General features: G+C 41.6%; 1 pseudogene; it reads left to right on the top strand.

Moving 5' to 3' along the window:
* The first annotated feature begins 4,263 nt into the window (after nucleotides 1-4,263).
* LOC124723729 lies at nucleotides 4,264-4,381 on the top strand (annotated as a pseudogene).
* Nucleotides 4,382-11,772: the final 7,391 nt, after the last annotated feature.

The following is an 11,772-nucleotide window of genomic DNA, read 5'->3' as shown; positions in this document are numbered from 1 at the left end:
TCCCAATCATTGACTACAGCGATATTATCCTACAAGGCCTCTCTCAGGAAAACTCGCGACGTCTAGAACTGGTCAGGAATGCCTGCGTCCGATATATCTGTGACGTTCGACTTTTTGATCACATTTCACCAGCATATGCAAAGTTGTCCTGGCTGCGTGCAGACAAACGCAGAGATTTCCATACACTCTGTCTCATCTACTGCCTTATAAATGTACACTGTCCCTCATATCTCTCCTCGTCCCTAACGCTCATGTCGGAACAACATGACAGAAACACACGTTCCCATTATAATAAAATCCTCTCCGTTGCACTGCATCGCTCAGTCACCTTCTCCAAGTCCTTTACAGTAGCGGGAACCCGACTCTGGAATAACCTCCCTCGTTATGTTAGAGAACTTAAAAACATGTCCGGCTTCAAAAAATAGCTAATGACGTATCTACTTAAGCAACAGTAATTCCTTCCTCTGTACATGAATGCACTTCACCTTATAACTTCCTTCTTTCCCCCTCCTTAAATCTCCCTTCCCCAAAACTCGCTAAACTAGTAAACATCTACTTTACACACCAAGATATTAATGTACATCTGCACAAATCTTCTTTACTACTGCCAATTTTTCTCATGTTTGTCATTATTATTTGTTTTTTTTACTGTTATTATTATTGCTTTTATCATAATCTGTATGTATAGCACCTGTTGTAAAAATACTGCCAGCACTTACTTTATTAGGTCTTAGTCATGTTTATCATTATTATTTGATTTTTTTACTGTTGTTATTATTGCTTTTATCATAATCTGTATGTATAGCACATGTTGTAAAAATACTGCCGCATTTACTTTATTAGGTCTTAGGCACTACTCTTTATTCATATTGTCACTAGAGTAATCTAATTTTTTCATTTAAACTATTTTCATGATGTAACTCTGATGTGTGAAATGCTGCATGTGTGGAACACTGGTCCGATGTAAGAGAGGGCCTGATGGCCCTAATCTGATCAGGTTAAATAAATAAATAAATAACTGTATTGTATGATAAAATTTCATGGCTTTTATCGTAATGTTGCTGCAAGACTAATGTAGGTTCTACTTTGTTGACTCCTCATCTCGTTTAATTACGTTCTATATTTTGTAATAATATCAGACCAACATCCTTTTCGCATCATTATCTGCAATAATTGTATCGGGTGAAATGAGCTCTTTCTGAAACCAAATAAAATAAAATTACGTGGACCATACGTGGCTGGGAGGAAACGAAGAAAGAAAAGGAGAGAGAAACAACGAGCATATATGACGAGTGCAGCGTATTCGGCGTATTTACACTTTTTCCGGGCGGTACGGGGGAGCGGGGCTAATTGGCGCATCACATGGGGAGCCAGCTAATTGGCGGCTGGGTCAGCGCTGGCGTCAGCGCGGCGGCGCGGCGGCGCGGCGGCGCGGCGGTGCGTGCTGCCGGACCCGCATCTCACCTGCTGGCGCAAAACACAGACAGCGTTCCCTCCATTAACCGTCTTCTGTGCCGACGATTCATACCACACACACACACACACACACACACACACCATTTTACACCATACGTTTTATTTTTATTATTATTAATTTTTTTTAGAAAAACTCCGCTATTTGACTGTGTAGTGTACATTTTTGTATATTTCCTGTGTATGTTCTAGATTTCGGCTTTCACGCCATTATAGAGTGCAGTTTTCTTAGACCATGAACTGCATACAAAATTAACATGTTATGATGTGAACTAATATATCACCCCGCGCAGTACACAGAAAAATACGTTAATGGTCTAAGATCGTTGTACTCGACCATGGTGTGAAAGCCGAAATCTAGATTGTACACGGGAAATATACAGAAATATACAGTCAGTACTTCAAACAAAACTGTATGTCAGAGGCTCAGCACCATCGAAAACTCTTTACTCCTTTTTTGTTAGCAAACACTCTTGAAAGGTGGCTTATAAATTGTACTGAGAATTGTGTCAGCCAAGCAGGTACGTTTTTTTTTTTTTTTTTTTAGAGAATCATCTTCTACCACAAGTGATGAAATAAAACTAAATTATAATTATGCTCTAAAGCCGGCCGCTGTGGCTGAGCGGTTCTAGGCGCTTCAGTCGGGAACCGTGCTGCTGCTACGGTCGCAGGTTCGAATCCTGCCTCGGGCATGGATTTGTGTGATGTCCTTAGGCTAGTTAGGTTTAAGTAGTTCTAAGTCTAGAGGACTGATGACCACCGATGTTAAGTCCCATAGTGCTTAGAGCAATTTGAACCATTCTTTATGTTCTAAAATTAGCGCAGTACAGTGCCCAGTCACTTCCATACAAACTTGGTGAACTCTATGTTCTCCTTACCGGTGACTGGAGAGATGTTTGTTTCATATATGTGTTAACACTGCCTATACAATGACTATCTATGAAACTTAAAAACTGAGACTTTAAGCATACTCGTATCTTTTGTTGGCTTATTTCTAAACATGGAGGCAATTGTATACACATCAAAAAACACCTAGATAGACTCTGCTTGTAAATTAGTAGAAATTTTGTGTATTTTAGATCACAATGCAACAATGTTAACGATTTTTCAATTATCTTGATCTTGCTCTAAGTAAACTCAAAGGTTACGAAAGAATTATAGTATTACATGATGATTCTAATATTAATTTTGCAAATGGTAGTACCGAAAGAGAGAAATATGTTAACTCTTAACTCACGAAGTAACTTTTCTGTGACGTATATTACAATGTGGGGTCCTCGGACCCCTACGTTTAACCCGAGATTTAAGGCGTAAATCGTCTGAAATTTTTAATTTGAGCAACGTAAGAATTGTTGTTATAATTATGTAAGTGTTGCTTAAATACTCGTTGTGGATTTTATTCCACTAAATAATGCCTGCAGTATCTTACTTTTTATCGCACGAAGTTACATACTTTTGTGCGCTTTTTTAAATATCAGACATAAAAAACTGTCAGAGAACTGAATTTTACATTGCGACAAATTGTACTATCTCTGTAGAAGTAAATGTTCAAATAAAATTAAATTTGAGGGTTTCAACTTGCACGTAAAAATAGCACTCGGTAGGTTCAAAAAGAAAGTCTGAAAAATTAATTTTCAGTGCTGGGAGCTACATTTTTCTTTGTCACCACTCAGAAGATACTTGATTTTAACTAACACTTTAAGTACTTTATTGCAGAAACAGAATGTTCTTCATCACATTTGCCTTAGGGTCTTCCTCATAATGATCATCCCGTTCACTAGTAGAATTGTCTATTGTAAAATCGTCTTCTTTTTAGTCTATTTCTTGATCTATATCACTGACATCCTATATCCATCGACTACCAATTTCGTCAAACTTACGACCGTTAAAACTGACACGTTCCTGCGAACACATTTAGTATTATACCGTAGAAAAAAGGCACGTAGTTCACGAGGCGCGGTTTATGAGACCCCAACATGTGTCAGTAACATTTGTCAACAACAAACAAAGAAGGCGATAATGTAACCGACAACAAAACATTATAGGGTTGCCGATTTAAGGAGAGTGGGGGGATTATAGAAGCATACCGTTAGAATTTACTTTGGAGACAGAGTTTAGCAGGAAGAGAGCTTTATTTAAACTTTAAAAAGGAAACCATGATCCAGAGTTACTAAATTCTTTCAAAAGGTATGAATTAGTTCTGAAGCAGCTCATAAAAGATCCAAAAATTTAGAAAAATGACCGATATATCAGGGAATTATCACACAAGACTAAGGCATTGTGGATATCCTTGCATAAACTTAATGGGAAGAAGAAAGGTATAATAGTATTGTTCTATCCCATGATGGCAGCCTTATTATTGTTGATGGCAAATCTGTTCAGTTTGTACTTTGCCACAATTGCAAAGAATTTAGTGACAGAAAAATTTAGAAAATTCGGTTTGAAAGACACCCAGGAACTTGCAAATCTTGAAGTAAAAAAAAAATACTATACTCCTCTGTCCTGTTTGGGAAGATACCAAAAATCATTCGCTCATTAAAAAGTAGTTATTCAACCGGTGTTGATGAGACCCCTGATTAAACTTTATTCTCACACCATATTAGACATGTGCAATTCCCATTTTCCCAGATCATCTAAAATCTGCTGAAGTTGTACCTCTATATAAGAAAGGAGACTCTCAGGAAATGTCAAATTATAGAGTCATCTGGCTTTTCAAAAATTATTAAACAACTCTTTCCAGCTCGGCAAACATTTTTCAGTCGGAATAATATAGGAGTATTATCAATATGTGGCAACTGCCTTGCCTCAGTGGATACACCGGTTCCCGTGAGATCACCGAAGTTAAGCGCTGTCGGGCGTGGTCGGCACTTGGATGGGTGACCATCCAGGCCGCCATGCGCTGTTGCCATTTTTCGGGGTGCACTCAGCCTCATGATGCCAATTGAGGAGCTACTTGACTGAATAGTAGCGGCTTCGGTCAAGAATACCATCATAACGACTGGGAGAACGGTGTGCTGACCCAACGCCCCTCCTATCCGCATTCTCCACTGAGAATGACACGGCGGTCGGATGGTCCCGGTAGGCCACTCGTGGTCTGAAGACGGAGTGCATTATCAATATGTCAACACGGCTTCAGAGCACTGCATTCACTGAGACTGCTACTTTTAATTTTGAAATGTAGTTGACGAACATTCTAAAATCTCAGGCTCAGATCTGACAAAGACTTTTGATGTTATAGATCATTAAGTTCTCCTAAACAAATTTGACTGTAACGGTGTGTGAGATGTCCCAAATGAATGACTGTAGTCGTTTTTAAGCAATCGAGCTCAGATTACAGAGGTCATACACAAGCACGGTAGCGCTATACGGAACTACCATTCATATCCATCCTTTTTTTTTTTATTTGGCCTTTGAGTGTGTACTCAATTTAGCCATCGGCAACACAGTGACAATGTACACATAATTGAATAAAGAAATACAGAAATGCATATTTACAAGAATAAAAAGCTTAACTGTTACAGTTTTGTACATAATGTTTTAAAAATTGAATTGAATTGAATTGAAAAATAATAAAAAGTGTCTTGGCTTACAATTCACACCAATTCTGAAATATCTTCATCAGCAAGACATATTTATAATTGACGTACACCATTAAAACCTACAGATTATGACCAGTACTCTTGATGAAGTTAACGATCACTTTATATAGACGAACGTCTTTAGTACACAAAAGAGAAGAAGCTGATTGAGGAAGATGGTAGCCCATACTCAGCAATATTTCAAAAAGGCCAACCGTTCACGGTCAAATTTGGGGCACATAAATAAGATGTGGTTGACATCAGCTTCCGACTCAGGATCACACTCACATGCTGGTGAACTGTAAACGTTGATCCGATGTAGATGCTGTGGGAAAGAGGCATGATTGAAGCGGAGTCTTATGATGGTAGAAATCGTGGATCGGTCCAGATGTGTCCTCATGAACCACGGCTGTGAAGGAATCCGAGGTTGTAGCACTGCGTAATAACCGCCTTTTGTCTGTTGAGAAACGTTCCACATTTCGTGCCATTGTTGTCTTGCGTGATCCTTGACTGCACGTAAGTAGTCTGTATAAAGAAGCTGCAGACCCAGGACGGTGCCTGACGTTGCCGCTTGTTTGGCTAATGCATCGACTTCATCATTATAGACGATACCAGAGTGGGAAGGTACCCACAACAAATGGATCGTCCGGCCCGTGCGTGTGCTGCAAATATGTTCAGATATCACATCCAAAATATAACTGTTGGTCGTTTTGTTCCATCGACTGTACTGAATGTTTTTAAGAACACTTTGCGAGTCAGATACTATCAATATCTTGGGGAAGGATGTGCTAGAGACAAACTTAAGTGCTTCCAAAACTGCCACTGTCTCCGCCTTAAAAATAGAAGTGCTCGTAGGCAATTTGAAGGTTTTGCGGATCTGGATCTGAGGGCAGATAAAAGCGCATCCTGTACATTCTTCTTGCGGAATTTTGGAGCCATCAGTATATACACAGAGAAAACCCGGCCATTGTGCTTGAACGAGACCATTGAAGCCAACGTTGACATTAGTACTGTCCAGCCAGGTCGTACTTAAATAATGGACTGGGATCTGAGAGCAGAGCGTTTGAAGATCATATTCAAAAACAGGTAGATGCGCTGAACGCCGTACAGAATGTATGACAGGTGACCAAGTGTCAAAGCTGGCACAAACGGCTGGCACTTTATTCCTTCTGTGGGATGCAATCCACAGTCAATAAATGCAGTCTCTACTTTGATAGACGGAACTGTCCATAATGGCCATGCCTTGAATGTAGAATTTGTCCGATAACATTTGGCGCCTAATGCTCAAGGACATCTCCCCTGCTTCTATTAAAAGGGCGTTGGTGGGCGTCGATCGCATGGCTCCAAGACAGGTACGAATGGCTCTATATTGAAGAGTATCTAGTTTGGAGAGATGAATCTTTGACGTAGTGTGGTAGAATTGACAGCCATAGTCTAATCGAGATCGAATTATCCCTCGGTACATGGTGAGTAAAACACTCTGGTGCGCTCCCCACCAGACACGAGTGAGTGATCTGATTACATTTAAACCTTCTTCACACTTGGTAACGGTGGATCGGATGTGGGGCGCCCAGCTTAACCGAGAGTCAAAAATCATCCCCAGAAATCGAACGTGAGACTTTATTTGAAAGGTGTACCTGCCACAGGTAATGTGATCTTCAGTGCGAGCTGTCGTCGACTTGGAGAAGGGAACGACTGCTGATTTCTCAGCCGAGATCTCCAGCCCATTGTTAGAGAGCCACTCATCGATGTGTGCGATGGTTGTGGTTAATGCCGTTTTGGCCTGAAGATATGAAGCAGCAGTAGAATAAACACATATATCATCAGCATACTGTAGGATTTTTGTGGGGGGAGTAAGTATGCGTTCTAGGTCGTGCGTATATAGAGTATACAGGAGAGGACTTAAAATTGCACCTTGCGGCAAGCCCTGGGAGACATAAAAAGGTCCGATCATGGTACCTTTGAAACGGACGTAGATCGTTCTTTGAGTAATCAGGGTACTGATACCGTAGATCATCCGTGAAGGAATTCCGAATCCTGCCAGCTTGTCCAAGAGTATCGGTATTTGTACGTGATCATATGCACCCTTAACGTCAAGAAAAGCTGTCACTACTGTCTCTTTCGTTTTAAAGGCTGACGTGATATCCATATTAAGCAAAAACAGGTTATCCATGGTCCCTTTGCCTTTTCTGAAGCCGTATTGACTCCGAGGCAACAAATTACTTTTTTCAAGCGACCATTCTAGTCTCCTTTTTACCATTCGTTCCAGTGTTTTTGCAACGCACGACGACAAGGCAATAGGTCTATAATTAGTACCGACATTTGGATCTTTACCACGTTTGGGAAATGGAATTATTACTTGCGTCGTCCATGTTGATATGAGGTCTTTCTTCATCCAGTACTGATTAAAAATGTTCAAGAGAAAGTCTTTCGCTTCTATAGGCAGGTGTGCAAGCATAGAGTAATGTATGTGATCAGTGCCAGGGCAACTGTCGCTCGATACTTTAATAGCTTCGTTGAGTTCTTCTATAGAGAAAGGACGAAGGAGAACATGGTAGCGGTCTTCTTCAGCAGGGAACCGATGGTTTAAAAATGGCACCGTGGGAGGAGCGATTGTATCTATGAATTCCTCTAACCAGGCCGTGGCAGCAGGAGGGGAGGAAGACAGTCTTCTTGTTCTAAAAGCTTTTATTTTATTCCAGATGCTTGCCATACTGGTTTCATTATTTAGGGACAGGCAAAATTGTTTCCAACTGTCCTTCTTGGTTTTCTTCAGGAATTTGGTAACTCGCGCATTCACTTTTTGTACAGCCAAGAAGTTGTCCAATGAAGGATTCTGACGATAGGTTTTCAAGGCGACTGTCACATAAATGTACGACAGGGCTCTGATACACATTAATTTAGTTTAGTTTCCGTTTTTTTCTTTATCACGTGCTTCTGCAAAGGGGTGAACTGTACCTCTGTATTATATTGTGTAGACTAGTGGTTGGCAGATTACTGTAAGTTTTTGCTTTTGCGTGCATATCCTTGTGTAACGCGGCTTCCAGGTGTTATTTTCTCGACGTCAGACCCCAACGTCACTCCACTAAATTTAAATTTCGTGCTGGTACATAGCATATAGTTTGGATCAGTGCGTTCTAGTTTGCATCATTATCTCGTGCAGTAGCTTTCGCGTAAGCAGAGTTTCTAGTAACAGGTAACTGTAGATACATCCACTTCAGTAGAAAAATTCATTTCCGTCTAAGAGTATGCCGTTTCAGAGCACAGTGAGAAATCTGCAGAGCAGTTTTTAGTGTTTATTTATTCTCCCTGTTATATTTTGTGTACATTCCAGATTCATTAGCGTCATTTGAGATCTTATATCTATTTCTACACACTACGATATAGCTAGAGACTGTGCTTGTTGTAAATGGACACAAGGAGAATTGGCTGCTGTCCGTAAACAGCTGGAAGCAGCGTTGGATGCTGTCGACATGCTTCTGATAATATTAAAAATTGCGGCGGCATCATGGCGTTGAGGACGAGATCTGCGTCATGTTTGGTACTTTTGAAATCCGTTGGAGACCCGAATGTCGCTGCACCTTCATCTACGTCTACATAGATACTCCGCAAGCCACCGTACGATGCGTGGCGGAGGGTGCCCTGTACCACTACTTGTCATTTCCCTTCGCGGTCCTCTGATTTCGAGCAGATTGGAAGGTCTAAACCAGAGGCACAGACGACTCTGCAACGGTATCGGGTGCGAATTTCTCGACCTCCGCTACCGGGTACTGAACTGTAGGATTCCTCTTAACAGGTCAGGCGCGGACTAGACGCTGGAAGCGGCTATTAGGGTAGCGGAGTACGCGTGAAGTGTACATGGGGCTTTTTTAGGTTAGAGAAACCCTCCCTTGGGATCAAAGACGATTTGACTAATAAATTAGCCACAATGTCCTCAGAGAACTTCATCGTCGCAGATCAGAGCTAGAAAAGGTTCATGTGATTTCAGTAAACTGCAGGAGCACCCAAGGAAAGGTCCCAGAATTAGTATCGCTTAATTAGTACCCCTTACTGATGATTATAAAGCGCAGATAGTATTAGGAACAGAAAGTTGGATGAAACCAGAAACTAATGACAATGAAAGCAGACTGGAATAGTTATCATAAGGATAGATTAGTTGCCAATGGTGGCCGCTTGTTTATTGCAGTAAAGAAGTCGATAAAATCTAGCGAGGTTGTCACGGATTCCGATTGTGAATTAATGTAGGTGAAGTTAAGTATCAAAGATCGATCAAAAATGGTAATTGGATGCTTTTATAGACCGCCTGGGTCAGGAGCTTTAGTGGTAGAACGCTTCAGATAGAACTTACAGAATAACGTTAATAATTTTCCTGATCATGCCGTTGTGATAGGGGGTAACTTCAACTTGCCAGGTATATCTTTGGAGTGTCGTGCTATCAAAACTGGTGCCAGACAGTGTTCTGGATGTCTTGTTCGAGAATTACTTTGAGCAGATAGAGAACCAATTAGTGAAGGTAACGTCTTAGACCTCTTGGCAACAAACAGACCTGAACTTATCGAATCAGTTAACGTAGAGGAAAGTAACAGTGATCATAAAGCTGTGATAGCATCTATGACTACAGGGATAACAAATAATGTTAAGAAAGGTGTAAGACGTCACGGTCTCCTGACCTTCATTGCTTACATGTTCCGCCCTCACAATCATATTCCGCACATCAAGACGCTTCATTCGAACCCATACTCGATAAGACAAAGTCAACATTGTATGAATTCATGTAAACGATATGCAATTGACAAGTGAGCGCATCGTGGTTGAAATACTCGAGGCTGGCGTGCACACATACATTCCAGACACGACGGTCACAGAGGCTTTTAGTTCAGGAGAGAGGCCGCACAACGGGACGCCAGGCCCTTCAGAGGACGACCCAGCCCATGTCAGCCGGTGACCGCCTGTAGCGGACAGCGTGGGCCTGAGTGGAAAGGGGGGAACAACCCCATGTTCGGCTTAAAAGCAAATTCCGCTACATTGTGTGAGAGTGGCCAGCCTACGCATTCTTTACACATAGCACGCAGTTTCAGAGATTTTCAGAGGGAGACAGCAAACGCCAAAGCTACAAGTTTCCCGATTGGTCGCCTTAAACGAAACGTCATTCTCCCGTTTTAGAAGAGCAATGCTGATTGGCAGACGATATTTCTGACGCCTTGAGCTGAAGGAATAATGGAAGAGACCGAAAGATATACCCCTTCACGACCGGCGTGGAGAGGCGCCGTTCCGTTGTCGCTCTTGGAGTGAGAACACATTACGAGAGCGTGCGCGCACGTACGTGTACTCGAAAGAGCGAGGAACAAGTCTCTCCTCAGTACTTCTCTGGGAGAGCACCTCTGTCGAGAGCGAATCAAAGGGCGACTCTATATTGAGTCCTTGCGATTAAGCGTTGTTCACTGTGTTGGCCGACACACTTATTGTGCGGCGTGAACGGACAGAGTTATAGTTAAATGCCTGCGAGCGAATTTTGAGTGGCATCGCGGTGGACTGGTTATCTGACCGGTGTACCACGCCAATAGTTAGACTAGGGGCGAATAGGAATCCTTGACTTCATCAAGGCATAGGGAGAGTTTGATTGGCGAAGGTCAATCCAGATAGAACGAGAGTTATCTTATTTGTCAGCAGCGAGCGGCGCAGACAGCAGTCATCGCAGCTTACAGTATTGTGCGCTACAGCTATTGCGAGCTCCATATTTCCTCCACAACAGTACACTTCACTGTATTTCACACGCGAGAGCCTCGACTGTACCTAACAACATTCTAAAGGATAATTATTCAAGTTGAGTAGGCGCGCCTTTCAGCCATTCTGCCAAAGCAACAAGCATCTTAAACTTTGTGTAGAAATTACGTTAGCGAATCCTATCCTTGAAAGATAACTTCACATTCCGAAAAGAACCAGGATATAACCTGTTCAATTCATAACTAAAAGTGTCATTATCATTTCTCAGAATTTTTGCAAAATAAATAATAACTTTCGTTAGTTTCATGTTTTTCTTACACTAACTAGCACTGCTCCAATACCCAAGTATCCCACTAGTTACGTAAGAAATTTTGTGAATTTTTGTGTCATTTCCTTACAGCGGACGACTCCAGAAGATATTTATTGCTGAAAGTTTTTCAGGCATTTCTCTTTAGAATGTTAGGAGCGTCTGTCTGACTTCTGTAGTAGTGTGGGGGTGGAAATTGCATCTTGCAGGAGCCACAAGGTAAAGGGTACAGCTCAGATTAATCCGTTGCGCAGAATAACAGAATAATAGATCAACCCCACACACCTCAGAAAGGTGGGAAGATATTTTTGATTAGCAAGAGTGACAGTATACAAATTTCAGAGTATCTGAGCAGTCAACATCAGATATTCGGTGATGAGGACGAAGGTGTGGCGAACAAATGGAAAAAATTCAAAGGAATCGTGCAACACGCCCTAGACAAATATGTTCCGAGTAGGTCTTAAGCGATGGGAAGACCCACGTTGGTATAATAGCCGTGTTAGAAAACTGCTACGTAAACAAAGAGAACACCTCATACTCAAGAGAAGTAGAAACCTAGCTGACAAACAAGAACTGAAAGAAGCGAAAATGAGCGTAAGGAGAGCAATGAGAGAGAGAAGCGCTCAATGACTTTGAAAGTAAATCTTTGTAGACCGATCTGAGTAAAAACCCTAAGAGGTTTTGATCGTA

This window comes from Schistocerca piceifrons, chromosome X, assembly GCF_021461385.2.
Source record: "Schistocerca piceifrons isolate TAMUIC-IGC-003096 chromosome X, iqSchPice1.1, whole genome shotgun sequence".
Taxonomy (NCBI): Eukaryota; Metazoa; Arthropoda; class Insecta; order Orthoptera; family Acrididae; genus Schistocerca; species Schistocerca piceifrons.
This window is presented reverse-complemented; position numbering and strand designations above follow the sequence as displayed.